Here is a 6000-nt window from a genome sequence, read left to right on the forward strand (position 1 = left end):
ACTGCTTTGTTCTTCTCCTCGCAATTGCTGTCCTTAATTGAAATCAGCTATTGGAGTTCTGTTCATTCCATTTCCAATTCCAATCAAAGATTCGAGGTCGCCGGAGGTCGTTGTGCAAGGAGCTCCGTTTCAGCTTCGCCCGAGGTTCGGTCGCGGTTCGAGCACATTCAACCAAATTAATTACAAGTAGTTTAATCGGACTGTTTGGCATTAATTCTAATTCGAGCCCTGTTGTCGTTCGAAATTGAAAGTCACAGTGGCGTTTTCATTTCCGGTATGTCATGCTCGAAGAAAGGTCCATCTCGTTTCCCCTAAACAATTATTTAAGTATTTTTTGAAGTGAATTCCTTGTTTGAGTTTGTTTGATGTGCCTTAGGTGCTATGTTGGTTAATATGTTATGTTTGATTTGCTTATATTGCTTGAAATTAGTTTATGAATATCTATGAATGTTGAGTTGCCTACTGTTCTGGTAAATTATTACTTGCGAATTTGGATTAGGAAAAATTGATCAATGGGCTATGGGGGTTGACAGATTTAAATAGCAAAGAAATGGATTTAGGCTTAATATGAGTTTGATCTTTTAGTTACTTGGGTCGTTAGTGATATGTTTTAGGTACGATAATTTAGGCAACTTTAAGAACTCATTTGTGGTTGGCAGGCAAGTCTTAGAATTTTTGTTAGTTTTGAGGCGAGAGGTCGTTCCCTTTGTTAAATTTATCCAGGGAATGCCCCGAAGGATTTGTATATATTTTATTCTGGGGAATGCCCCGTAGTATTCTGTAAATGAAGGTCAAAGACGGAACGGTTCGAGGAAGCATAGAATAGTATTTTTATTTTTGTTTCTTTATTTTTTTTATTAGGTGGGGACGACCTCGAGCCTCGTATTTTTTTTTGCTTTTCCGTGTTTATTTTTACCTCAATTTGAATATTCTAAGAGCCAACTAGATCGGGTACGCAACCATGATTTTCACGGGACTTGGGGAGTGCCTAACACCTTCTCCCCGAGTCAAAGGAACCCCCTTACCCGAATATCTGGTGCAGACTGAGTTCAGAGCCCAAAGTGTTTTAAAAGGAAAATCATTTTTAAAGAAACGGTGACCTGGCACACCGAAACAAATGTCAGGTGGCGACTCTGAGTTATTTTCTTTTGAACACAATTTTGTCACTTTTTAATTAAAAACCCTTTGGAGCTTCAAAAATCACTTTTATTTATTTAATAGAGGGTTAATGAAGTTACTAAAAAAAGGGGGGGTAAAGCATAAAACAAGGTACTTGTAACCTATTATCTAAACATAAAACAGGGTACTTGTAACCTATTATCTATATTGTCATTAATATGAGCCGAGGGTCTATTGGAAACAACCTATCTATCCGCATAAGGTAGGGGTAAAGCATGCGTACATACTACCTTCCCAGACCCCACAGCGTGGAATAATACTGGTATATTATTGTTGTTGTTTGTTAGTTACGTGTAAATACCCGGTGCATGTAAGTATTTACCAATAAAACACCCCGTCTCATACCTGTATCTATTGAATTAAGGTTTAAAATCATCAATTTTTGCTTTGAAAAGATAAATTGACTGGTGATTTTGTTCATTGAACCAATTGCGCATAAGCCATCGTGAAAAAACTGGTCAAGTAAAAGATCATTATTGTTATGAAATAAAGACTATAAAGTAAAGACAAGTATAGAGAGAAACTGATATATTATTCGAATTCAAACTGATGTACATAATGAACTGAAATCTCTTCTATTTATAGAAGAAAGGAAGCTGTTGTGTAAGCTGCTACGCAAGCTGCTGTGTAAGTTGCTACTACAAGATGCTGTGTAAGCTGCTATTACAAACTGCTATGTAAGCTGCTACGCAAGCTGTTGTGTAAGCTACTACTGCAAACTGTTACTGCAAGCTGCTGTGTAAGCTGTTGTGTAAGCTATTAGTGCAAGCTGCTGTGTAAGCTGCTACGCAAGTTGCTGTGTAAGCTGCTACTGCAAGCTGTTGTGTAAGCTGCTACTATACCAGATATGGATAATTTTCTACCTAGGGTAATTTTTATCCATAATCGGGTACCGAAGTGATAAGCTTCTTCAGGAAGCTTATTTCCAATAGAGTACTAAATAGATAAACATATTTATGGTGGAGTCCCATATGGATAAGCTTCTTCAGGAAGATTATTTACAACGGAGTACTAAATGAACATCCATAATATAATATATTTATAACACTCTCCCTTGGATGTTCATTAAAAGATAACGTGTCTCATTAAAACCTTACTAGGAAAAACCACGTGGGAAAAAATCTTAGTGAAGGAAAAAGAGTACACATATTTAATAATACGCATTGCTAGGTGCCTCATTAAAAACCTTATAAGGAAAACCCCATGGGAAAAAATCTTAGTAAGGGAAAAAGAGTGCATCGCGTATTTTACTCCCCCTGATGAAAACCTTGTTTCAAATATTTGAGTCTCCGCATTCCAATCTTGTATACCATCTTCTCAAAAGTTGAAGTTGGCAAAGATTTAGTGAATAAATCTGTTGGATTATCACTTGAACGGATTTGTTGCACATCAATGTCACCACTTTTCTAAAGATCGTGTGTGTAGAATAATTTTGGTGAAATGTGTTTCGTTCTATCTCCTTTTATAAATCCTCCCTTCAATTGGGCTATGCATGCAACATTGCCTTCGTATAAAATTGTGGGTCTTTTCTCACATTTCAAACCACATTTTTCTCGAATAAAATGAATTATTGATATCAACCATACACATTCCCTACCTGCTTCATGAATAGCTATTATCTCAGCGTGATTTGAAGAAGTAGCAACAATAGATTGCTTTGTGGAGCGCCATGATATTATAGTACCTCCATATGTAAATACGTAGCCGGTTTGAGATCTAGCTTTATGGGGATCAGATAAATAACCTGCATCTGCATTACCAATACGATCTGCACCACTTTTGTTAGCATTAGCAAGATAAATAAGTGCACCATCTACACCGAGATAGAGTATTTCAGGACCAAGGAGCTCCTCATCCTCTTCTAGAGGTTGGAATGGATCCTTATTCACTTCAAGTTATTGAATATTCATTGGTGTACTTAATGGGTACACTTTGTCCATGTAAAAGTATTTTTAAGACCCTCTTGGAGCTCTTCCGGAGTTCCAATAAGATTTATGTCACCAACATAAATAGCAAGTGTAACAAATTTTGATGACATTTTCTTTATAAAAATACATGCACAAATAACATAATTTATGTAACTTTCTTTCAGCAAATATTTACAGAGGCGATTATACCACACGCGCACAGATTGCTTTAAACCGTACAAAGATCTTTATAATTTGATCGAGTACATTTCTCAAGACTTTGAATTATATGCTTCAGACATTTTCAATCTTTCAAGGATCTTCATATAGATTTAGCCAAATAAGTCATATAGGTTAAGACTTGTATCTAAATGGTATGACATCTTCAAGTGTCTGGACTGCTAGTCCGATCCTCACAATCGTTTACAATATTGTGCACTATATTGTATTAAATATATCGTCGACGATCATTTTGTGTCAGTTCCGAAGCGACATAACTTGTGGAGATCTCATCACTTTCTTTATTTTCAGGTACCTGAACTTTTTCGGGAGTTTCATGAAATGTTATGTCGTGGGCTCTTCTAGAGCTTATTTCCTCCTCATTTTGATCATTAGCTCCTACTATTTTTCAAGGATTGTTACCTTTGGAACCGATTGGTCTACCACGCTTCATGCGTACAGTAAACTCTATCCTTCAGGGACTTTAATTTTAATAGGAGCATTTGCAGCTAAAATATGATATTTAATTTTGGATCAGCAAATGCTTCTGGCATTCGACTTGAATTATCTTCTAAGTGAGGATCATGATAATTCGATTCATATAGCATATTTTTCAACTGTTTATTCCATCCCCCAAATGTTAGAAAAACTAACATATATCCCCATTCATCTTTGTGAAACATATCTTTGTGTATTATGGTAGAGAAACTAATCATATACCACGCAACCAAAGATAGTAAAAATATTTGGTTTCTGATCTTAAACCAATTGTGAAGGGAGGACTTATCATATATTGTTGATCTGATGCATACAATTGCTGTTATATGCAATTTAGAAAATCTTAGACCAACACATGAAGCTTTGTTCTTATAAGCATTGGTTTAGCCATTAATAGGAGGTATTCAATGCTAAACCAGCTTGGATATAAACCAACATTATCAAGATGAACTGTCTTGATTTCATAATCTGAAAATTATGCTCTTAATCGAGAAAAACAATTCCAAATGCCAAACTGCAGGTTGACAATAATTACACATGTAACCATCTCATATATGCACCTATAAGTGGTTCACATGATAGGTAAACGGGCCCATATTCACCTTTTATATATTTCAGAATCAAGGGTCTTAGTCCCAACTTTAGCTGGTATAATCAATTCATTATGAGAACAAGCAACACATGAGAATTCCTGAAGAATCTTCTAGTTCTTTAGTATATGCTTATCTGAATTCTCAAATAGCTCATTTAAAAATGGCAAATGAAAACTTCAAGTTTATCATGCCATGTGCTATCTCTTAGTAAACTTCTGGTTTACTATGACATAAACTTTTGCTTTAGTAAACTTCTGGTTTACTGTGATACATGATATAGTACAAATTAAAGAATAAGGCGGGTAACTTCTCACATACATATTATTTTACCCCTATGATTGTGGAAACATGAAGATTATCAATCTTCCAATCAATTGTAGTCTCAATATGATAGCCATTTATATTAGTAAACTTCAGGTTTACTACAACATATGTTTTGACCATAATCATATAATATGAATGACATATTTGTATATAAGCTCTTCGAGAGCCTTCATTTATTATCCACAATCTAATATTTATCAGACATTACTGGTGTCATGTGTCTTCTAGACAAACAGTTAGCTATTCAGGAGTTGTTGATATATTTTATACTATCAAATATTGCTCAGACACTTCTGGTATCATAAGAGAAAATCATAATAAATTGAACATTATAAAGACAATTCTAAATTTATAAATGTAAAAAATTAAGAATTTCAGTATTTTTACCACCAACTTTGTGACAAATATCTCCTTCAGGGAGAAACGCCATAAACATCTGAATATTTTATATCAAAGCGGCAACCACATAATCATTACATCTTTCACGGAAAGATACATGAGTTGTTATTTCCTTCGGGAAACTCGATAACTAACCATAATATATTAATGTGGTTGTAGTACAAAGCATTTTACAAGAATGATTTTTGCCTTAGAATGATATTTAATAAAATTATTCAAGATATTTTACGTACAACGGGTATGTGCGGCAATGATCTTTATGCCACAAAAATAAAATTTATACCCTTTGTTATTCTACCTCTTCAGAAGGTGAGTTGTGGTATTTCTTCATTCACACCAGGGAATGAAAATGTGCTTCAAAAATAACTTTGAATAGCTTATTATTTTGTTTAAGCACAGAAAGACACAATTTCATAATATTTTCCTGCTTCAGGAGATAATTTCAATTGTGTTACTTCTTCAGGAGCAATTTAAAATACGAAATATTGAGTATATATTCCCTCAATCATATTACCTCTTCTGGAGGTGAATTGTAATATATTCACATTAAAAGCGTGTTCATATTTACGAACTTTATTAATATTGTCACATTTACTTCAGGAATGGATTAATATTTATCAAAAGTTCTCATCCTTCAGGGAACAAAACATAATTATTTGAACGTGAATTAATCACACCAAATTGTGTGACGGCGTAGAGCCTCTTTTAAGATATTGCTACTTCAGGAGCAAATCGAGGCATGCAAGTAAAGTAGAGAAATATTCTCTAACTTATCTTCAATTGTAACTATGGGAAGCCTAAGTTATCACTTCTGGTGGTTATAGGCATATACCACTTCTGGTTGTTAACAAAATTTAGTTACAACGAGATATACAAAACAT

This window comes from Nicotiana tabacum, chromosome 7 (assembly GCF_000715075.1).
Source record: "Nicotiana tabacum cultivar K326 chromosome 7, ASM71507v2, whole genome shotgun sequence".
Lineage (NCBI taxonomy): Eukaryota > Viridiplantae > Streptophyta > Magnoliopsida > Solanales > Solanaceae > Nicotiana > Nicotiana tabacum.